The sequence below is a fragment of the Anomaloglossus baeobatrachus genome, chromosome 6 (assembly GCF_048569485.1).
Source record: "Anomaloglossus baeobatrachus isolate aAnoBae1 chromosome 6, aAnoBae1.hap1, whole genome shotgun sequence".
Classification (NCBI taxonomy): Eukaryota; Metazoa; Chordata; class Amphibia; order Anura; family Aromobatidae; genus Anomaloglossus; species Anomaloglossus baeobatrachus.
In genome coordinates, this window is record NC_134358.1 from 348,199,110 (window position 1) to 348,223,664 (window position 24,555).

At 49.4% G+C, this 24,555-nt stretch overlaps 4 pseudogenes; 2 read left to right on the plus strand and 2 right to left on the minus strand.

Moving 5' to 3' along the window:
- The first annotated feature begins 8,995 nt into the window (after positions 1-8,995).
- LOC142244777 (U2 spliceosomal RNA) lies at positions 8,996-9,201 on the plus strand (annotated as a pseudogene).
- A 1,133-nt stretch (positions 9,202-10,334) lies between these two features.
- Positions 10,335-10,535, minus strand: LOC142244778 (U2 spliceosomal RNA; annotated as a pseudogene).
- Positions 10,536-18,170: 7,635 nt separating this feature from the next.
- LOC142244780 (U2 spliceosomal RNA) lies at positions 18,171-18,371 on the plus strand (annotated as a pseudogene).
- Positions 18,372-19,505: 1,134 nt separating this feature from the next.
- LOC142244775 (U2 spliceosomal RNA) lies at positions 19,506-19,711 on the minus strand (annotated as a pseudogene).
- Positions 19,712-24,555: the final 4,844 nt, after the last annotated feature.

Sequence of the window (24,555 nt, forward strand, 5' to 3'; positions counted from 1 at the left end):
TGCTCCAGCTCTAGGCCCCAGTTCCACAGGACAGCACACTCGGCGTCTGCACTCTCTGCTTTCTCCTACAGACTGAACACTAACTCCTCCCTCAGGTCAGACTTAAGGAATGCTCCCTGGAACTCCAGGTTCAGAGCTCCCCCTGCTGGCCTGAGGGAGCACTGCGTTGGATGTTAAAATTACTGGCCAATATACCCCCCAATTACCTCCAGGCTCAGCATCAACCCTTTGGAGGGGCAATGCTGTTGTGGCGACCAGGTCCTGGGGCGCCACACTCCCCCTTTGTTAAACTCAGTACTTCCGGACTGAAGAAACAAAACATAACATGTTAGAACATTTCATCCCATTATGGGAGGCACATTTTCTTAAACGTTACAAACTTAAACAATACTATAGGGATAGTGTTACATAAGTAAAAAAACCTATGGAGGACCGGATGTGTAAGTGCATACCTTATACAAACCTACAGAGTGCTGACGGGTGAGAGAGTGATGTTAGATACAAGACATCCTATAGTGAATAGTGAGCCGTAATCAAGTGCAGCAGGGATATTTTACGTGACTATGGGAACCTGGAAGGTAAAGAAAGGGGAGAAAAAAAGGTTAGACAAGGTAATCAGATATAATTTAACCAGTTGATCTCTCTAGGTTAAAAATCTCCTGTATATGGGCAAGTAAGAACCTGCTATATAGGATAAGATTACCTCTGGCAACTGGGGGAAGGGTGCACGGTCAGAAGGTATGACCCTCTTCATATAGACAAAAAAAGACTGACTGCACTCCTCGACCTGACGTGTGAACAGGTGCATAATTGAACATTGCCACAGGTAATCTTATCCTATATAGCAGGTTCCTACTTGCCCATACACAGAAGGTTTTTAACCTAGAGAGAGGCTTCAGCATAGCGTTAGGGACCCAGTTACGGGATATGCCGTGAAGGGGCAACTGGGCAGATATACAAATGGCCATTTATATATTCTAAATATCTCATTTTTCTCAGATTTTTCTTAGCAGTAATGCAGGTCCATGTTCACACATTCATGGTTTCCATACTTTAGCATTATCAGAGTGCAAACTGTCTTTTTGTATTTTATGGAGGAGTGTAGTCAGTCTTTTTTTGTCTATAGTTAGAGAAGTCAGACTGCGAAATATTCTAGCACAAGAGGTAGTAATGGCAGACACTATAGTAATAACATTTAAAAAATGGCTGGATGCATATCTCACTACACAAGGCAATGTGGGATATAAATAATCAAGAGACAGAAAATATATAACTTTGAGGATAGGTTGAACTTTATGAACCCATGTCTATTCATCCAGTAACTATGTAGGATGTATATTAGGAAATTGCTTAAAATGTAATTGTTTTACAAGTAATTTGCCCTTAACTTTTTATGTGCAAATTAATATTTATAAGCCCAACCTTTCCATGCAACAAATGCACAATATTCATGAAAACACAACGTTTAATCCACGACCTCTATTTCTTTTGGTATCTATGGGAGGCCATAATAATAGGGCGCCTGCTTGATAACAAGTGCAATGATTGACTTCTAAAGTGAAAAGAATTGCCAATGGTGAAAGGGTTAAAGTTTTGGTCCTTTATGTAGTAGGCCCCTGTAGTAACCATGACAACTGTTATGAGCTCATAAACACATGTCAAAAAGAAGATTCCATAAAAGAAGGTTGCGTTGCCACGATCAGTGACATTACTGATGTGCCTGGAGACGTTGAGCTTGACCACCCCACGTAATGTGCCCACCTTGGTGTAATTTGTAGGTTCTAGCAGGTAAAGAGGTTGTCTGCTTTAGACACCCCCAGGGTATATAAAGGTAACTGAGGGGGGGTCCCCAGCACAGGATCCACTTCTGTTACCCTCTCCAGAGAGTAGCTCTCATTTAGAAATTCCTGGCTATGCCTTTAGTGGGTGATAAATTGGGAGGGATATTCAACCAATTAGAGGTTATCCGAAATGAACAAACCCTGTAACCAAGTGTGCAACTTCTGGAGAGTTGAACCTGGATCTGTGAGGGAGAAATTGTTCAATCAGGTTAACCAAATTAGTTGTATCAATTCTTGTGGTGACAGATATAGCAGCCAGATCTCCCCCCCATCCAGATTATCACATTTATAGTCTAAATGTATTATTTCATTGTCTGTAAATCTGGTAAAATGTACAAATTGTAAACCTGCTGTTACATCTGTTATACTGTATGTACATCTGTTATTTGATCCTAGATTGTTAATCACTTTATCTCACAATAGGGACTAATAGGGACTCATTAGGTAAAAGTCGACTGTGAGCGGGGGCGCCAACTGCGCAGGTAATAGGGCGCAGACCTCCGCTGCAAGGTAGGGACAGTCATAGGGCTTATTAGGGTCAGCCCCCTTGTGTGTTGTTTTCTTATTTAATGTATTGGATGTGGGGTTTCCCCTCCTTTTAACCTTATTAATAAATTCTAGGTTTTAGGAGTTTTTTTGTTTATGATATACATCTGTTATATATCGGCGCTAACTCTATAAGCCAAGGGGAAGGGCAATCCTCCGGCCATGGTTCCCTAGAGGTTTCACCCACAGGGGGTTTTTCCTCTCCTGAGCGCTGGAGGGTGACTCTCCGTCAGTCGGGGGTGTGCCATTTTCAGTGTCATGTAAATTTCAATAAAATTGGGACCATTTGACACCTAATTGCAATGTGTTGTGTATTTATTTTGTGTGTATCTGTCTGGTTCATTTTGTTTGGGAGTCTATCACATACCACATAGAGTCACACGGCAGGGAATCTGCTGGTGACACAGGACCCTCACTTACTCAAGAAGTGCATCTTGCCCCATTAGATGCTCCTGCTCTCGTGAATAGGATGAAGCAGAGAAGACAGCGCATTACAGTATAACTCCCGCATTCTTGGAATAAGGACGTATTTTACAGCACTATTACACACACAGTCAGTATTTTGGTTAGTATTTTCCATCAGTATTTGTAAGTCCCGAAAATCAAAGGGGAACAAACACAGAGAAAAAGAATAACTGAAACATTTGCACCTCTTATGTGTTTTGGATCTCACCTCTGTTCTTTCAAGCAAATACTGATGAAAAATCTCGCCATGTAAAAGTGCCATGAATCCATCCTGACTTTCTCACTACAGTCACATAAGCGGCTGATTTCACATTTTGGGTTGCAGATAAGCCGGAGAGGTTACAAGCATTAAAGGAGTTTTCCGGTTTGGGAAAACCCGTCCCCTGGTTGTAGTTTATTTAAAAAGGAAAAAAAACAACCAAAAAACCTGTATTTTACTCACCCTACCCAGGAAAGACTGAGCTGCCTATGATCGCTTCTATGAAAGCTGCCTAATACGGCAGAAATTGAAATGCAATGAGTTTTCTCACTTATCTTGCAGTTATGTGTTTTATTTACAGGTTTTCAACATAGAGTTTAATGAGATGCAGACAATCTGTATGTAAAATGCATATGTGTTTCTATTGGGATTCTGCAACAAAACATGTCATCCATGCACGACATTACCAATAAAGCATTATCAAAGCTCCGCAGACAGGAAGATTACTAAAGTAAGAAACAAAAGAAAAAAAGTCTTTAAATTTGACCATTTATCTTCACATCTCCAGGTCAACAGGGACTCAAACCAATATTTATAACAGTAAATTATATTGAGTGTCAAAAAAGAGGGTGCAGGAAAATGGAAAAATTACAAATTACAAAAGTACACAGGACATACGAAATAGGAGGGTGAAAAACATATTTTGCAGTGATTTACATACAACAGCAGCACTGTCCCCATTACAGCGCACAATCTAAATTCCCTATCTGTATGTCTTTGGCGTGTGAGAGTAAACTGGAGAACCAGAAGGAAACCTACACAAACATGGGGAGAACATACAAAGTCCTTGCAGATGTTGTCCTTGGTGGGATTTGAACCAAGGATGGGATTAGATAATAGCTGTGGAGGAGAGGAAGAGATGAATCTTTCCATCTGCTGCATTGTAAGCTCGTGCGTATATCACACTTCGCTCGGACGTCATCCAATGTTTCACCCGCACCCATAGACTTGTATGGGTGCAAGTGATGAGAGACTCATAGACAATTGCAGCATGCTGCATTCTTTCCTCAATCCTGTTAGAGTTGAGGAAAAACTCGCAGATCTGAGCTGCAGCATTGTCTTACATGGAGCTGAGTGCAATGCGACATTTCCTCATACTGCACATGTGTGAGTCATATGCCAGGGTAACTCTAGCCTTAGAATTACATATAATTTAATATCTGGACATCTATGGTTTTATTTTTTTGCCTGTGTGGATTGGTTATACTGACATCTGGTGAGAAATTCATGTCAATAGTACCTTTAAAAAATATATTTCACACACTGTATATGTAAAAAAACATGTGTGATCAATACAAATGACTTGCACCTTCCTCTAAGTACCTTTCAAAAGAGACCAGGAAAAAATGTAGAGGAAAGGTTGTTTTGGCAACTAAATAGGAAAGGGATCTTCACAGTTAGAGCAGTCAATAAAATACAAAAAGACAGTTTGCACTCTGATAATGCTAAAGTATGGAAACCATGAATGTGTGAACATGGACCTGCATTACTGCTAAGGAAAATCTGAGAAAAATGAGATATTTAGCATATATAAATGGCCATTTGTATATCTGCCCAGTTGCCCCTTCATGGCATATCTCCTAACTGGGTCCCTAATGCTATGCTGAAGCCTCTCTCTAGGTTAAAAACCTCCTGTGTATGGGCAAGTAGGAATCTGCTATATAGGATAAGATTACGTAAACCACAACTAGTAAAGAGAAGAGGTATTATAACCAGAGCAAACCACGTAAACAATACCTCTAAAAAAAATATCTTTATTTATAAGATTAATAAAATATAGACACCATATGTCTTTCAGACAACAAAAATAGACAACACAGTGTGAATAGTAGCTTAGATGGAAAATAGAAAGGCGTGAGGTAATAAGCAATAGGTCTGCAATAGATGTCAGGTTTAGAGATACTGATCTAGATCCTCAAATGACCCTTCCTGCCAGCGGAGGGTGTCATACTGTTTTGGACCTCTCCCGCTCCGGGTGGCTATCCCTATTTTCCACTAGCTCGTGTCCACCACCAAGCACCAAGTGCAAATTGTGTTTAGACAGACTACATATAATACATAATAGCGTTAGATGTAGGTTCTTCGCCGGATAATAAATTCTCCGGTCTATGAACTTGAGATTGTTAGAATAGAGCAACCGGGCCTGCCGCAGTGGGCTCCTGTAGCTCTCCCGACGCGTTTCCCCCACCTTCTAACGCAATGAAGGGGGTTCATCAGGGGTATTGGGTAGAAGACACCTGTAAGAAAGACAGAGGTGTCGCTAATTAGATTAGAAAAATAGATGCTTCCTTGTCCTCATGATTGCAAAGAGGATAACTTACGTTGGAATCAGTGACTTAATACGTCTGCTGACTATACTGATAATATTAACAGATAATGCTGTATTGTTTTTCAGAACATCCCCTATTATTTCATCAGAGTGATGGACTTATGGGAGAGGTTATACCTCTAAGCCTGTTGAGAAAAAAAGAGCATCATAGGGCAACATACAGACATCAAGGTCTCTATGAAGTGAAAAGTAATAATCGATTGAAAAGAACCTGAATCTTCCTTAGTGAGCTAGGGCACATGGATATAAATTTGAGAGTAATCTCCAAATTACTGAAGGCAAAATCTGCAGGGTATTCGCAGGATTGCAGGGGCAGCACGGCGCAGTGCCGGATGGCACTGTGGTACTCACTCAGGTACAAAGTAACAGAGTCTCTGGTAAACCAAACGGCTGGATGGACGGGTCCCGCAGCCGGCTGCAGTGTCGTTGCTCTCCCCGGACAGGTGATGGTGGCTGTCTTTCGCTGCACATGTCTAACTGTGTTGACTCCGATGGCACCTCAATGGTAGTCCGCTCCACGGCGTATAGGTACCGTAGGAGCCCGTTTTGCCCGCAGGCGCTGGCCCTTGGATCTCTATAAAATGATCAGACATGACAAACATGACAATTAAAAAACAAGGAAGAATGGAACTCCATACATAGTGGAATCACATATCGTGTGAACAAGGAAAAAAACCGGGCATTAGAAAAAATGTGCACGGCCCAATGAATCAAGTCTGTACTTCATATTCATGGTTTAAGCCCTTGGGTTCTAACGTGCCCAGAGTATATATCCAGAAATATTCCCTTTCTTTGACCTTCCTAATTTTATCGCCGCCTCTCCCTCCTTATGGGTGGGACATGTTCGATAACTTGAAATCTTAATTGGGCCACTGTGTGATTATGCGTCACAAAATGGTGTGAGACTGGTAATAGAATCTGCTTACAACGTATTGTTGACTTGTGCTTAGCTCAAAGAAAGGGAATCTTTCTGGATATGTACTCTGGGCACGTTAGAACCCAAGAGCTTAAATCATGAATATGAAGTACAGACTTGATTCATTGGGCCGTGCACATTTTTTCTAACGCCCGGTTCTTTTCCGTGTTCACACTATATCTAATTCCACTATGTATGTAGTTCCATTATTCCTTGTTTTTTATTTGTCATGTCTGATCAACTGGTTACATTATGTCTGATTACCTTGTCTAACCTTTTTTTCTCCCTTTTCTTTACTTTCCAGGTTCCCATAGTTACGTGAAATATCCCTGCTGCACTTGATTACAGCTAACTATTCACTATAGGATGTCTTGTATCTAACATCACACTCTCACCCGTCAGCACTCTATAGGTTTGTATAAGGTATGTACTTACACATCCGGTCCTCTATAGGTTTTTCTACTTATGTAACACTATCCCTATGATCACTCATATCTCATACCCTTGTAGTCAAAAACAGCCTCCCCCCCTCCCCCCTCACCTTCTCCCTTTCCATGTATAATTTTGCCAGTACTATATTAGTTTACATTAGGCACACACTCACATATTCCATTCCTTAGTGACTTATTGTAATTCACATTCGCACACAATTCCCTATGCCTGCCCCATTACTACATTCATACCTACTTTACCATATCCTAATACCCCTTGTCATACCTTGTTGGTCCCTACACCTGTTATCCTGTCCTTTCCTGTAACTTTCTTGTCACACAATACATTTTAGCATATCCCTTGTGCTCCTTATTACCTGTCCTGCCTATTAGAATTATGTCCATTTATGCCAATGTAATCATACTGTTACACACATATCCGTTTCTTATACCTATATAGCTCCTGGCGCTTATCTCCTGTGTTTACTATCAACCCCTCCTGTTGTTGCGTCATCATGCATTCACCGCTGCCTAGCTGCGTATCACTCTCTTTTATTAGGAAGTGAGCACAGCCTTTCCTTCGTTCTGCGCATGCGAGATTTTAAACACAAATGCGCATGCGCAGGCATGCGTTCCATTAGCCTCACTGCGTTCCACTCCCATACAGGAAGTGGGCGCAGCTATTACTACGGTCGCACTGCACACAGCTGACTCCACCACAGGAGACCCACTTCTACACCAACGCAGGTAAGACAGGATCGGCACCTCTATGCTCCCGTTACAATCAGGCTCAGTCACCATGTGATAACGCTCTCAACTCTTTAGTTGCAGGCTCCCCTTGCTTCACCTCCACTGGCTGTGCTGCCATTTCCTCTCCCCCCTGGAAGGTATACTTTATTATACTATTTTCCTGTTACTCTCTTCCCCCTTTTCCCATACCCTACCTTTATCTACATTTGTGGGGTATCTATATGCTATTTATTCATTAATACGGAAGGGAAGAGTGCCCGTGAGGGTGTTGAACTGCAGAGAGCAAGAGGTTAAGCTGCCACGATTTGCCAGCATTGAGAAGCTGTTCACAGTAGATACACATGCTATCCAAACAGCAGCATCCACCATTACTTCACCCCACCCATTCAGTGACCGCTCCCCAAGTCAGCCAGAGGAGTGGTGTAAGGAATTACACGTAGGCACTGACTCCACACCTTCACATCACAAGAAGGGGGTCTACAGGGTAGTGCAAGAATGCGAGCAAGTCTTGTCCTGTCCTGCCCGTCCGTCTTTTTGTATCATGAATTGGAAAGACTGCAAGCAAATGGCTAATTGGGAATAGACAAACTGTAAAAAGCCCTCTGAGAAAGCTCCTCTCTAACCTTTGTTAATAAGCTTTTCTATAGTCTGCCTGTTGATGTATTTTCCGTTTGAACATTGCACAACATGAAGAGACGGAACATTGGCTTGTCACAATGCCCCCCGCTGACATCACAATAGCGCTGCTGCTTAGAAAGACAGCTGCGCAGCAGAAGTTGCTCTTTGGGTGGGATGGTGGGCTAGTGGAAGGAGGGGGCAAGCACTTTTTTTCCCGGGTGGTAGGGGGATGACAGGGGAAGGGATGCGGGTGGTGGGAGGGGTACAGAGGGCAGGGATTGGGGGCTGGGAAGGGAAGGGAAAAGATTAGGGTTTGGGGATGATGAAAGGGCTTTCTACGGGTAAGGATGGCAAAGGGTGGCAGTGACGGAAAGTCAGGCAGCCTGTCCTGTCTTGTCCTGCCCGTCCGTCTTTTTCTATCATGAATTGGAAAGACTGCAAGAGGGAGGGGAGGTGCTTGTGCCCAAAAGGAGGAGTTATTCAGATTCATTGCAGTGGGCGGCGGCTGCAAAACGCACCATTCTTCTTGTTTTTGCTCTGCAAAACAGCCTTTTCAAGGGTTGGCTTGGGTGACAAAATGTCTTCTGTAGGCGTGGCTTTGTCTCCCTCTCCCTAAGATGTGTCCAGCATAGGCCAGGGTGCCACTCAAGGTCGAAACCAATTCGGATTATTGCTTCTCGGCCTTTTGGCTAAGATCAAGTGTAGTTTCGGAGGACGCTACCTTGGTCGGTGCTGGAAGGTGCCTGGGATTGCACGACTGCCGGCCTTGGGGGAGTGTGTGCGCCTTCTGGTAACACATAACCCTCTTGTTCCTGGATGGTTCCCAGGCAACAAGAGGCGATCACCTTTTTTGTTTTCAAGTCCTACCGATGCACAGAGAAAAAAAAAAAAAATCTGTTCTTATCAGTTTAATATCTGATACATCCCCTATCTGGGGACCATATATTAAATAGATTTTTAGAACAGGGAGATGGAAAAAGAGCTTGCTCTGTCCACTCCACGCATTGACCTGGTATTGCAGTGCCTCCAGGACCGGTGCACCCCTTCTTAACCCAGTTTCCAAAAGCAGAACTCAATTCACCTGATTCAAATGAGCCCGATTAGTGAATTGAAAGAAAGCAAACAACTTCATATGCACCTCAATTTGGCCAATTCACTTTTCACACTTTCACCCTTTTTGTTTATCCTTCACACCTTTTACTTGCTTTATTCATCCAAAAGCTGCGCCAAATAGCAAACTCATCTCCACTCAACTTGACCAACTCTTCTATGTCCCGTGCAGTATCTTTTTCTCAGTCTTATCTAGATAATTTGCAATTTAATGGAATATTGTGATGTCAGCGGGGGGCATTGTGACAAGCCAGTGTTCCGTCTCTTCATGTTGTGCACTGTTCAAACGGAAAATACATCAACAGGCAGACTACATAAAAGCTTACTAACAAAGGTTAGAGAGGGGCTTTCTCAGAGGGCTTTTTACAGTTTGTCTATTCCCAATTAGCCGTTTAAGTATGCTTAATGAAAGTACTAATTCTTTCATAGGCCGCCCATTCTTAGTATTTGACGTTCCTTATATTGCGGTATCAGGCTTCGCAGCAGGTTGCAAAACATTCATCACCCATGACTGTCCCCAATTGGGCTCAGAAGCTAAATGTCTATCATGACCTCTCTTTTTGAAAGTCCAAGAGCAAGCAAACTCTTCCTCCAGGAGAGGGAGCCAACAGATCACTAAAGACATCATCATTGCTCAAAGAAAACACCGAAAAACAATGCATGGTAGGAATAAACATGGAACCTTTAATTGGAGTGTAATCTGATAGACAGCACCTGATGCCAAATCTGCATCTTCTAACACCTGCAGTCACTGCAGCAGCTGAATCCAATGTGTCCAAAAGGGATCTATTCCATTCAATTGCAAATGATCTAGAGAAGACTGAGAACAAGATACTGCACGGGACATAGCAGAGTTGGTCAAGTTGAGTGGAGATGAGTTTGCTATATTTCGCAGCTTTTGGATGAATAAAGCAAGTAAAAGGTGTGAAAGATAAAAAAAAGGGAGAAAGTGTGAAAAGTGAATTGGCCAAATTGAGGTGCATATGAAGTTGTTTGCTTTCTTTCAATTCACTAATCGGGCTCATTTGAATCAGGTGAATTGAGTTCTGCTTTTGGAAACTGGGTTAAGAAGGGGTGCACCGGTCCTGGAGGTACTGCAATACCAGGTCAATGTGTGGAGTGGACAGAGCAAGCTCTTTTTTCATCTTCCTGTTCTAAAAATCAATTTAATATATGGTCCCCAGATATGGGACGCATCAGATATTAAACTGATAAGAACAGATTTTTTTTTTTCTATTTATCGGTAGGACTTTAAAATAACAAAGGTGATCGCCTCCCATTGCCTGGGAACCGTCCAGGTACAAGAGGGTTATGTGTCACCAGAAGGTGCACACACTCCCCCAAGGCCGGCAGTCGTGCAATCCCAGGCACCTTCCAGCACCGACCAAGGTAGGGTCGCGGGGGGAGGAGGTGCGCTGCGCTCACCCACTGCTCGGGTCCGGCTGCTACTGCTACTACTGCTCGGTGGTGGCTCGAGCGGTGGGCCGGATCCCGGGGCCTCGAGCGGCGCACCTCGCCCGTGAGTGAAAAGGGGGGTTTGATTGTGGGGATTGGATATTGTCTGTGACGCCACCCACGGTTGTGGTGAGATTGGTGACACCACCGCTGCTCTGGACGGGGATCCCGGGAGCGATGACAGGGAGCAGCTTGGATGTTATTTCTCCCCTCAGTGGGTAGGGGGTTGGTTGTCCCGGGGCCCGGTGATGGGGTAGGGATGGATGACAGGCGGGTTGCGGTGCCTGGTAAGGTGCAGGGTCGCAGGGGCAGCGCTGTGCCGCACGGCACGGTGGTACTCACTCAGCCAATGATGAGGACACAGTTTTCGGTAAAACACACGGCTGGATAGACGGGTCCCACAGGCGGCTGCGGTGTTGTTTCTCCCGGCAGGTTGATGGTGACTGATTTTCCCTGCACCTATGTAGTGTAACGGTTCCGATGGGTTCCCACCGGTAACCCGCTCCCCGGCTTGGATTTGAGCCGGAGGAGCCCCTTTTGCCCGCAGGCTCTGGCCCTGGAAACGGTAGCCTTGGCGGTGGCTGTGTCTCTCTTTCACGGTTGGACTGTTGCCTTCTGTCGGGACTTGGCTGCTGGGAAACCCAGGAGGTTCCCTTCGCTAATGGATTTGACAAATTCACGGCGACTCCTAGCCTTGTCAGGGTCCGTAAACCCCTGCCGGGTGGTGCTGGCTTCTCTTTGCATACCGGTCCGGTACCGCCGGGCCACTGCCCGTCCACGGTCCTTACGGTCTGCTTCAATAGGCCACTCCTGCAGACGGTCACCACCGTCTGCCAACCTTGCTGTTCCGTCCGGGCCACACACCCGGACCAACTTCAGTCTGCTCTACTACCACTTCCTTGCTCTCACTTTCTCCTCCAAAGTTTAACTGACTGTTTTCCCGCCTCCAGGACTGTGAACTCCTCGGTGGGTGGAGACCAACCGCCTGGCTCCACCCCCTGGTGTGGACATCAGCCCCTGGAGGAAGGCAACAAGGGTTTTTGTCTGACTTTGGTGTGCCTGACCGGGAGTGTGGGGTGTGTTGGTGTTGTTCTCTGTGGCCCCTGCCTTGTCCAGGGCGCCACATTCCCCCTTAGTAAAATGCAGACCGCCCGCGGCTGCCCGTCCATCACCGGTTTTATTTTCACAAACTGGAAAAGATAAAACGGTAACACATTACAAATATAATAACATCTTCCCACATCGGGAGGTACTCTTACCTTAACGTTTTGTAACAGTAATGGCTTCTGCTCTCTCCCACCCAAGTAACCTGGCCCTGATGCTGCCCCTAAGCAAATGGGCAGCACCCCTTGACCCCAGTCCAGCACAAGTTACCCGAGCGGGTTCTGTCCTTTTCAGGGGACCCACGTCCATGGGGACCCCTGAACCCCTCCAGAGGATTGCCACCGGTTCCGGTGGTGGCTGGGCCCCAGCCTGCTCCACTGCGGGCCCTTCCTCCAATCTGCCTCTCCGGAGGCGGTCACGGTTAAGCCAACAACAACTTTTATTTACAATCCACCAGTTTGTGGTTGCCCTGCTAGTTCTCGGGCTTGTCCGTAATAGTTCCTACGCAGGTAAGGGGGTCCCAACGGGGACCAGTTGCCGGCAACGACCGGTACTAAATCAAGCTGACAATCAGGTAAACTTCACGGTAATCATTCTTTTCATTCTGTAAAACCTTTTGAACGGCACTCTGGTGGTCCCAACGGGGGACAACGACAACGGTATTCCGCTGCCATTACTCTGAATCTTCGGCATCGGTCGGGGGAGAGGCGCGGTGCACACACGGGCCTCTTGGCTGCCCCTCAACTTCGCATCCAGCGCAAACCACCCCCGCTCCCCGCAGTGCCGGGTGTACTGCACCAGGTCCCCTGGCATCAGGTTGCGGCCTGGGTGCTCTTCTGGCAGGTAGGCGTTAACATCCCGCAGGGATAAAAAGACTTCAGCCGACAGGACCGGTTCGTATATGAAACCATAGCCCCGACGGACATCAAACCGCCTCACCTGCCCTTCATACAGGGGGCCCCGGACACGGAAGGTCGCTTGTCTCAGGCTCTCCTTTTCCCGGATCGTACGGGCCACCATCTCTGCCTTCTTCCTTTCTCTTTCTGCAATCTCCGGGCCCAGCGGTGTCGGCTCCCTATCCCAGTACGCTGCTGCTGCGAGCTCCGGTGCACGGGTCGGGCCCCGCAAGACCTTCTGGACACTGCCCACCGCTGGCGTTCTGGGTGGAAGGTCTCGCGGTGACTTGGCCTGGGGTGCTGCCTTGCAGCGGCAACCCGGCGCAACCTCAGCCGAGGTGTGGGGAATGGGCATAGGGGTCTTCCTCCGCTGGGCCTTCGGCACAGAGCCGTCTGTCGGCTCCGGCTCGGGGAGTTTCTCGGGGGATGCCTCCGGCTCAGGCTTCTGCACCTTCCAGGGCAGCACTTCCAGTCGGTCATGGGCTCCGGTTAAAGGTCGATCCGCCTGGGCGGACATGCGGGGTATCGCTACCGGTTGCGGTGGTAGCGGGCCTAGTGACGGGGTCGCGGAAACCAATACGGGTGGCGAAAGAGGTAGCAGGGCGAGTGGGTTTAGACCGGGTCCCGCAGCCACGATGACCGACCCACTAGGGGTACCAGGGCGTGGGTCACTCACCCTCCCTTCCAAAACTTCCTCCTCGCGTCTCCGCACGGTCGCTACAACCTCCGTCATGTCGGTTTCCCACACCTCCAAGAGGAGCTGCATCTTGACCTGCAGCCGCTGTTGGAGCTGCGCAGTCCGGATCTCCACCCACGCCGCGGTTCCAGACGCGGGGGCTACGGTGCTGCGGGACGGCATGTACATCTTGGCGGCGGCCTCTTCCAGGAACAACAAGATGGCTGCAGGGTCCTGGCGTCCTTGCTTTTATAGCCGCGCTCACATGCAGCCAGCTGCCATCTCGTCCCCCTTAGTTTCTTTCCGGCTCCTCCTCTAAAGGGGCGGGGTTTAGGCCTTCGCGCCTCCACTACTCGAGGAGACGCTCGAGCGGGAATTTTTCGCGCCCAAGATGGCGGCTTCTCCAAATTTTCGGCTGGACACCTCCGGCGGTCACAAGGCGCACCTCCACCAGACGGCAGAGCAGTAAGATCCTGTTCGTGACGCCAAGTTGTCGCGGGCGGAGGAGGTGCGCTGCGCTCACCCACTGCTCGGGTCCGGCTGCTGCTGCTACTGCTGCTCGGTGGTGGCTCGAGCGGTGGGCCGGATCCCGGGGCTTCGAGCGGCGCTCCTCGCCCGTGAGTGAAAAGGGGGGTTTGATTGTGGGGATTGGATATTGTCCGTGACGCCACCCACGGTTGTGGTGAGATTAGTGACACCACCGCTTCTCTGGACAGGGATCCCGGGAGCAATGACAGAGAGCAGCTTGGATGTTAGTTCTCCCCTCCATGGGTAGGGGGTTGGTTGTTCTGGGGCCCGGTGATGGGGTAGGGATGGATGACAGGCGGGTTGCGGGGCCTGGTAAGGTGCAGGGTCGCAGGGGCAGCGCTGTGCCGCACGGCACGGTGGTACTCACTCAGCCAATGATGAGGACACAGTTTTCGGTAAAACACACGGCTGGATGGACGGGTCCCACAGGCGGCTGCGGTGTTGTTTCTCCGGCAGGTTGATGGTGACTGCCTTTCCCTGCACCTACGTAGTGTAACGGTTCCGATGGGTTCCCACCGGTAACCCGCTCCCCGGCTTGGATTTGAGCCGTAGGAGCCCCTTTTGCCCGCAGGCTCTGGCCCTGGAAACGGTAGCCTTGGCGGTGGCTGTGTCTCCCTTTCACGGTTGGACTGTTGCCTTCTGTCGGGACTTGGCTGCTGGGAAACCCAGGAGGTTCCCTTCGCTAATGGATTTGACAAATTCACGGCGACTCCTAGCCTTGTCAGGGTCCGTAAACCCCTGCCGGGTGGTGATGGCTTCTCTTGGCGTACCGCTCCGGTACCGCCGGGCCACCGGGATCCGGCCCACCGCTCGAGCCACCACCGAGCAGCAGTAGCAGCAGCAGCCGGACCCGAGCAGTTGGTGAGCGCAGCACACCTCCTACACCCGCGACAACTTGGCATCACGAACAGGATCTTACCCCTCTGCCGTCTGGTGGAGGTGTGCCTTGTGACCACCGGAGGTGTCCAGCCGAAAATTTGGAGAAGCCGCCATCTTGGGCGCGAAAAATTCCCGCTCGAGCGTCTCCTCTAGTAGTAGAGGTGAGAAGACCTAAACCCCGCCCCTTTAGAGGAGGAGCCAGAAAGAAACTAAGGGGGACGAGATGGCGGCTGGCTGCATGTGAGCGCGGCTATAAAAGCAGGGACGCCAGGACCCTTCGACCATCTTGTTGTTCCTGGAAGAGGCCGCCGCCAAGATGTACATGCCGTCCCACAGCACCGTAGCCCCCGCGTCTGGAACCGCGGCGTGGGTGGAGATCCGGACTGCGCAGTTCCAACAGCGGCTGCAGGTCAAGATGCAGCTCCTCTTGGAGGAGTGGGAGACCGACATGACGGAGGTTGTAGCGACCGTGCGGAGACGCGAGGAGGAAGTTTTGGAAGGGAGGGTGAGTGACCCACGCCCCGGTACCCCTAGTGGGTCGGTCATCGTGGCTGTGGGACCCGGTTTAAACCCACTCGCCCTGCTACCTCCCTCGCCACCTGTATTGGTTGCCACGACCCCGTCACTAGGCCCGCTACCACCGCAACCGGTAGCGATACCCCGCATGTCCGCCCAGGCGGATCGACCTGTAAATGGAGCCCGTGACCGACCGGAAGTGCTGCCCTGGAAGGTGCAGAAGCCTGAGCCGGAAGCATCCCCCGAGAAACTCCCCGAGCTGGAGCCGACAGACGGCTCCGTGCCTAAGGCCCAGCGGAGGAAGACCCCTATGCCCATTCCCCACACCTCGGCTGAGATTGCGCCGGGTTGCCGCTGCAAGGCAGCACCCCAGGCCAAGTCACCGCGAGACCTTCCACCCAGAACGCCAGCGGTGGGCAGTGTCCAGAAGGTCTCGCGGGGCCCGACCCGTGCGCCGGAGCTCGCAGCAGCAGCATACTGGGATAGGGAGCCGACACCGCTGGGCCCGGAGATTGCAGAAAGAGAAAGGAAGAAGGCAGAGATGGTGGCCCGTACGATCCGGGAAAAGGAGAGCCTGAGACAAGCGACCTTCCGTGTCCGGGGCCCCCTGTATGAAGGGCAGGTGAGGCGGTTTGATGTCCGCCGGGACTATGGTTTCATATACGAACCGGGCCTGGAGGCTGAAGTCTTTTTAGCACGGCGGGACGTTAACGCCCATCTGCCAGAAGAGCACCCAGGCCGCAACCTGATGCCAGGGGACCTGGTGCAGTACACCCGGCACTGTGGGGAGTGGGGGTGGTTTGCGCTGGATGCGAAGTTGAGGGGCAGCCAAGAGGCCCGTGTGTGCACCAAGCCCCCTCCCCCGACCGATGCCGAAGATTCAGAGTAATGGCAGCGGAATACCGTTGTCGTTGTCCCCCGTTGGGACCACCAGAGTGCCGTTCAAAAGGTTTTACAGAATGAAAAGAATGATTACCGTGAAGTTTACCTGATTGTCAGCTTGATTTAGAACCGGTCGTTGCCGGCAACTGGTCCCCGTTGGGACCCCCTTACCTGCGTAGGAACTATTACGGACAAGCCCGAGAACTAGCAGGGCAACCACAAACTGGTGGATTGTAAATAAAAGTTGTTGTTGGCTTAACCGTGACCGCCTCCGGAGAGGCAGATTGGAGGAAGGGCCCGCAGTGGAGCAGGCTGGGGCCCAGCCACCACCGGAACCGGTGGCAATCCTCTGGAGGGGTTCAGGGGTCCCCATGGACGTGGGTCCCCTGAAAAGGACAGAACCCGCTCGGGTAACTTGTGCTGGACTGGGGTCAAGGGGTGCTGCCCATTTGCTTAGGGGCAGCATCAGGGCCAGGTTACTTGGGTGGGAGAGAGCGGAAGCCATTACTGTTACAAAACGTTAAGGTAAGAGTACGTCCCGATGTGGGAAGATGTTATTATATTTGTAATGTGTTACCGTTTTATCTTTTCCAGTTTGTGAAAATAAAACCGGTGATGGACGGGCAGCCGCGGGCGGTCTGCATTTTACTAAGGGGGAATGTGGCGCCCTGGACAAGGCAGGGGCCACAGAGAACAACACCAACACACCCCACACTCCCGGTCAGGCACACCAAAGTCAGACAAAAACCCTTGTTGCCTTCCTCCAGGGGCTGATGTCTACACCAGGGGGTGGAGCCAGGCGGTTGGTCTCCACCCACCAAGGAGTTCACAGTCCTGGAGGCGGGAAAACAGTCAGTTAAGCTTTGGAGGAGAAAGTGAGAGCAAGGAAGCGGTAGTAGAGCAGACTGAAGTTGGTCCGGGTGTGTGGCCCGGACGGAACAGCAAGGTTGGCAGACGGTGGTGACCGTCTGCAGGAGTGGCCTATTGGAGCAGACCGTAAGGACCGTGGACGGGCAGTGGCCCGGCAGTACCGGACCGGTACGCCAAAAGAAGCCAGCACCACCCGGCAGGGGTTTACGGACCCTGACAAGGCTAGGAGTCGCCGTGAATTTGTCAAATCCATTAGCGAAGGGAACCTCCTGGGTTTCCCAGCAGCCAAGTCCCGACAGAAGGCAACAGTCCAACCGTGAGAGGGAGACACAGCCACCGCCAAGGCTACTGTTTCCAGGGCCAGAGCCTGCGGGCAAAAGGGGCTCCTCCGGCTCAAATCCAAGCCAGGGAGCGGGTTACCGGTGGGAAACCATCGGAACCGTTACACTACGTAGGTGCAGGGAAAGGCAGTCACCATCAACCTGCCGGGAGAAACAACACCGCAGCCGCCCGTGGGACCTGTCCATCCAGCCGTGTGTTATACCAAAAACTGTGTCCTCATCATTGGCTGAGTGAGTACCACCGTGCCATGCGGCACAGCGCTGCCCCTGCGACCCTGCACCTTACCAGGCCCCGCAACCCGCCTGTCATCCATCCCTACCCCATCACCGGGCCCCGGGACAACCAACCCCCTACCCACGGAGGGGAGAAATAACATCCAAGCTGCTCCCTGTCATCACTCCCGGGATCCCCGTCCAGAGCAGCGGTGGTGTCACCAATCTCACCACAACCGTGGGTGGCGTCACAGACAATATCCAATCCCCACAATCAAACCCCCCTTTTCACTCACGGGCGAGGTGCGCCGCTCGAGGCCCCGGGATCCGGCCCACCGCTCGAGCCACCACCGAGCAGTAGTAGCAGTAGCAGCCGGACCCGAGCAGTGGGTGAGCGCAGCGCACCTCCTCCCCCCGCGACCCTACCTTGGTCGGTGCTGGAAGGTGCCTGGGATTGCACGACTGCCGGCCTTGGGGGAGTGTGTGCACCTTCTGGTGACACATAACCCTCTTGTACCTGGACGGTTCCCAGGCAATGGGAGGCGATCACCTTTGTTATTTTAAAGTCCTACCGATAAACAGTAAAAAAAAAAAAATCTGTTCTTATCTGTTTAATATCTAAGTCCCATATCTGGGGACCATATATTAAATTGATTTTTAGAACAGGGAGATGGAAAAAGAGCTTGCTCTGTCCACTCCACGCATTGACCTGGTATTGCAGTACCTCCAGGACCGGTGCACCCCTTTTTAACCCAGTTTCCAAAAGCAGAACTCAATTCACCTGATTCAAATGAGCCCGATTAGTGAATTGAAAGAAAGCAAACAACTTCATATGCACCTCAATTTGGCCAATTCACTTTTCACATTTTCACCCTTTTTTTTTATCTTTCACACCTTTTACTTGCTTTATTCATCCAAAAGCTGCGAAAAATAGCAAACTCATCTCCACTCAACTTGACCAACTCTGCTATGTCCCGTGCAGTATCTTGTTCTCAGTCTTCTCTAGATCATTTGCAATTGAATGGAATAGATCCCTTTTGGACACATTGGATTCAGCTGCTGCAGTGACTGCAGGTGTTAGAAGATGCAGATTTGGCATCAGGTGCTGTCTATCAGATTCCACTCCAATTAAAGGTTCCATGTTTATTCCTACCATGCATTGTTTTTCGGTGTTTTCTTTGAGCAATGATGATGTCTTTAGTGATCTGTTGGCTCCCTCTCCTGGAGGAAGAGTTTGCTTGCTCTTGGACTTTCAAAAAGAGAGGTCATGATAGACATTTAGCTTCTGAGCCCAATTGGGGACAGTCATGGGTGATAAATGTTTTGCAACCTGTTGCGAAGCCTGATACCGCAATATAAGGAACGTCAAATACTAAGAATGGGCGGCCTATGAAAGAATTAGTACTTTCATTAAGCATACTTAAACGGCTAATTGGGAATAGACAAACTGTAAAAAGCCCTCTGAGAAAGCCCCTCTCTAACCTTTGTTAGTAAGCTTTTATGTAGTCTGCCTGTTGATGTATTTTCCGTTTGAACAGTGCACAACATGAAGAGACGGAAGACTGGCTTGTCACATTGCCCCCCGCTGACATCACAATATTCCATTAAATTGCAAATGATCTAGATAAGACTGAGAACAAGATACTGCACGGGACATAGAAGAGTTGGTCAAGTTGAGTGGAGATGAGTTTGCTATTTGGCGCAGCTTTTGGATGAATAAAGCAAGTAAAAGGTGTGAAGGATAAAAAAAAGGGGTGATAGTGTGAAAAGTGAATTGGCCAAATTGAGGTGCATATGAAGTTGTTTGCTTTCTTTCAATTCACTAATCGGGCTCATTTGAATCAGGTGAATTGAGTTCTGCTTTTGGAAACTGGGTTAAGAAGGGGTGCACCGGTCCTGGAGGCACTGCAATACCAGGTCAATGCATGGAGTGGACAGAGCAAGCTCTTTTTCCATCTCCCTGTTCTAAAAATCTATTTAATATATGGTCCCCAGATAGGGGACGTATCAGATATTAAACTGATAAGAACAGATTTTTTTTTTTTTTCTCTGTGCATCGGTAGGACTTGAAAACAAAAAAGGTGATCGCCTCCCGTTGCCTGGGAACCATCCAGAAACAAGAGGGTTATGTGTTACCAGAACGCACACACACTCCCCCAAGGCCGGCAGTCGTGCAATCCCAGGCACCTTCCAGCACCGACCAAGGTAGCGTCCTCCGAAACTACACTTGATCTTAGCCAAAAGGCCGAGAAGCAATAACCCAAATTGGTTTCGACCTTGAGTGGCACCCTGGCCTATGCCGGACACATCTTAGGGAGAGGGAGACAAACCCACGCCTACAAAAGACATTTTGTCAACCAAGCCAACCCTTGAAAAGGCTGTTTTGCAGAGCAAAAACAAGAAGAATGGTGCGTTTTGCAGCCGCCGCCCACTGCAATGAATCTGAATAACTCCTCCTTTTGGGCACAAGCACCTCCCCTCCCCCTTGCAGTCTTTCCAATTCATGATACAAAAAGACGGACGGGCAGGACAAGACAGGACAGGCTGCCTGACTTTCCGTCACTGCCACCCTTTGCCATCCTTACCCGTAGAAAGCCCTTTCATCATCCCCAAACCCTAATCTTTTCCCTTCCCAGCCCCCAATCCCTGCCCTCTGTACCCCTCCGACCACCCGCATCACTTCCCCTGTCATCCCCCTACCGCCCGGGAAAAAAAGTGCTTGCCCCTCCTTCCACTAGCCCACCATCCCACCCAAAGAGCAACTTCTGCTGCGTAGCTGGCTTTCTAGGCAGCAGCGCTATTTTGATGTCAGCGGGGGGCATTGTGACAAGCCAGGGTTCCATCTCTTCATGTTGTGCACTGTTCAAACGGAAAATACATCAACAGGCAGACTATAGAAAAGATTATTAACAAAGGTTAGAGAGGAGCTTTCTCAGAGGGCTTTTTACAGTTTGTCTATTCCCAATTAGCCATTTGCTTGCAGTCTTTCCAATTCATGATACAAAAAGACGGACGGGCAGGACAGGACAAGACTTGCTCGTATTCTTGCACTGCCCTGTAGACCCCCTTCTTGTGATGTGAAGGTGTGGAGTTAGTGCCTACATGTAATTCCTTACACCACTCCTCTGGCTGACTTGGGGAGCTGTCACTGAATGGGTGGGGTGAAGTAATGGTGGATGCTGCTGTTTGGATAGCATGTGTATCTACTGTGAACAGCTTCTCAATGATGGCAAATCATGGCAGCTTAACCTCTTGCTCTCTGCAGTTCAACACCCTCACGGGCACTCTTCCCTTCCGTATTAATGAATAAAACTATGATGTAAATAGCATATAGTTCATACCTCCCAACCGTCTTGGATACAGCGGGACTCTCACGCTTTTGAGCCTTTGATCCCGAGTCCCGCCAGTGGGCCTGAGTATCCCGTGGCTCCACCCACCCACTGTAGCCCCGCCTCGCTGTTTCTTCCTTCTATTTATTACAGAGTCGAGCGTGCACCTTGAAACTTCTGTGACTGCTGCTGAGGTATGTATCACCCCCTGAAGCAGAGCCGACCCCCCCCTGCAGCAGAGCTGCCCCCCCTGCAGCAGAGCCGACCCCCCCTCCCCCAGAGCGGACATCCCCAGCCCTGGAGCGGATCCCCTGCACCAGAGCCGACCCCCCCCCCCCTCCCCCAGAGTGGACATCCCCAGCTCCGGAGCCTGCGCTTCCCTGCAGCTGTTCTCTCTGATTCCCCCGTGTGTGGCTTCTCACTGCTGCAGACACACGGGGAATCAGGAAGCTGAGGAGAAAGTGCAACCAACACTTCTCCTGCAGATAGCACTGACAATAGCAATAACCTATGCAGAGTGACATCTGCAGACTTCTATTATCTTACCGATCAGTGGTCTCCTGCCTGTGGAGCTGCTGGGTCCTAGCTGTCCAACAGCTTCAGCTCTGCTTTATCCTGGCTCCCCTACCAGTTAAAGGGAACCTGTCAGCCGAAATTTAGCAAAAAAAATAAAAGATTCCCTTCTGCAGCTCCTGGGCTGCATTCTAGAAAAGTTCCTGTTGGTATTGTGCCCCCTTTGAGACCTAAAAAAATACTTTATGAAGTCTTACCTTTTTGTATGCAAATGTTTTTTTATGGTCACGGGGGCGGGCTGTCTGGCATCCGTTATTCCCCCTCCTGCCGCTTTACGTAGTCCCCCATTGCTCATTTCCATACATGAGGACGCCTTCCTCATGTAACTGTCCTCCCGAAGTTTTGCGCATGCCCAGTGGCACTCTCGCGGGACTGAGCACTGTGCAAAGTGTGAACGCTTTTGAGGCGATTGCGCAGGCGCGAGATTATGGGCGGCGCTGTGATTGTCATCAGCAGCGTTATCCAAGTACCTGCCCATAATCTCGTGCCCGCACTTTTCCCTCTGACTCCACTGTTATGCGCAAGCGCTGGCCATATGAACCATGTTACCTATTACCGCTTGCACGAGAGTTTTCACATCCAAATCGGAGAAAGGGTTTAGGAATCATAGCTCTGTAATGCATAGCCTCCTCTTTTTCAAGGGACCAAAAGTAATTGGACAAGGGACTCTAAGGGCTGCAATTAACTCTGAAGGCGTCTCCCTCGTTAACCTGTAATCAATGAAGTAGTTAAAAGGTCTGGGGTTGATTACAGGTGTGTGGTTTTGCATTTGGAAGTTGTTGCTGTGACCAGACAACATGCGGTCTAAGGAACTCTCAATTGAGGTGAAACAGAACATCCTGAGGCTGATAAAAAAGAAAAAATCCATCAGAGAGATAGCAGACATGCTTGGAGTAGCAAAATCAACAGTCAGGTACATTCTGAGAAAAAAGGAATTGACTGGTGAGCTTGGGAACTCAAAAAGGCCTGGGCGTCCACGGATGACAACAGTGGTGGATGATCGCTGCATACTTTCTTTGGTGAAGAAGAACCGTTCACAACATCAACTGAAGTCCAGAACACTCTCAGTGAAGTAGGTGTATCTGTCTCTAAGTCAACAGTAAAGAGAAGACTCCATGAAAGTAAATACAAAGGGTTCACATCTAGATGCAAACCATTCATCAATTCCAAAAATAGACAGGCCAGAGTTAAATTTGCTGAAAAACACCTCATGAAGCCAGCTCAGTTCTGGAAAAGTATTCTATGGACAGATGAGACAAAGATCAACCTGTACCAGAATGATGGGAAGAAAAAAGTTTGGAGAAGAAAGGGAACGGCACATGATCCAAGGCACACCACATCCTCTGTAAAACATGGTGGAGGCAACGTGATGGCATGGGCATGCATGGCTTTCAATGGCACTGGGTCACTTGTGTTTATTGATGACATAACAGCAGACAAGAGTAGCCGGATGAATTCTGAAGTGTACCGGGATATACTTTCAGCCCAGATTCAGCCAAATGCTGCAAAGTTGATCGCACGGCGCTTCATAGTACAGATGGACAATGACCCCAAGCATACAGCCAAAGCTACCCAGGAGTTCATGAGTGCAAAAAAAGTGGAACATTCTGCAATGGCCAAGTCAATCACCAGATCTTAACCCAATTGAGCATGCATTTCACTTGCTCAAATCCAGACTTAAGACGGAAAGACCCACAAACAAGCAAGACCTGAAGGCTGCGGCTGTAAAGGCCTGGCAAAGCATTAAGAAGGAGGAAACCCAGCGTTTGGTGATGTCCATGGGTTCCAGACTTAAGGCAGACTTTGATTGCCTCCAAAGGATTCGCAACAAAATATTGAAAATAAAAATATTTTGTTTGGGTTTGGTTTATTTGTCCAATTACATTTGACCTCCTAAAATGTGGAGTGTTTGTAAAGAAATGTGTACAATTCCTACAATTTCTATCAGATATTTTTGTTCAAACCTTCAAATTAAACGTTACAATCGGCACTTGAATTCTGTTGTAGAGATTTCATTTCAAATCCAATGTGGTGGCATGCAGAGCCCAACTCGCGAAAATTGTGTCACTGTCCAAATATTTCTGGACCTAACTGTATATGCTATGTATGTATCACAAGAGAGGATGGGGGTTTTATATATTAGTATATAAACCCCCATCCTCCCTTGTGATATATACACTGTGCGTGGCTAGGTCTGTTAAAGTGATGCCAAGTGATCACATGCGAGGAGGAGCTGGATAGAGACAAGCGGGGTAGGTGAGTGCGGCTGCTGCTGGCTTCCCCATATTATTACCTCCAATGTGTGTATATGTATGATGTATATATCCATGTATGTCAGTGTAGATGACTGTGTATAGATTTGTCTGTTTATATGTATTTTATGGAATTTGTCTTCAAATATGTACCGTATATGTGCCTATGCCTGTGCCCACGATCAGGACTCACTGTGTCCTGGAGGCAGCGGGTCCTGACCTGCGGGTCTGCACGTCTCCTCCGCAGGAAACCACAGCTGCCTGTGCCCACAATCAGGACTCGCTGTGTCCTGGAGGCAGCGGGTCCTGACCTGCGGGGCTGCACGTCTCCTCTGCAGGAGACCACAGCTGCCTGTGCCCACAATCAGTACTCGCTGTGTCCTGGAGGCAGCGGGTCCTGACCTGCAGGGCTGCACGTCTCTTCCGCAGGAGACCACAGCTGCCTGTGCCCACAATCAGAACTCGCTGTGTCCTGGAGGCAGCGGGTCCTGACCTGTGGGGCTGCACGTCTCCTCCGCAGGAGACCACAGCTGCCTGTGCCCACAATCATGACTCGCTGTGTCCTGGAGGCAGCGGGTCCTGACCTGCGGGGCTGCACGTCTCCTCCGCAGGAGACCACAGCTGCCTGTGCCCACAATCAGGACTCGCTGTGTCCTGGAGGCAGCGGGTCCTGACCTGCGAGGCTGCACGTCTCCTCCGCAGGAGACCACAGCTGCCTGTGTCCACAATCAGGACTCGCTGTGTCCTGGAGGCAGCGGGTCCTGACCTGCGGGGCT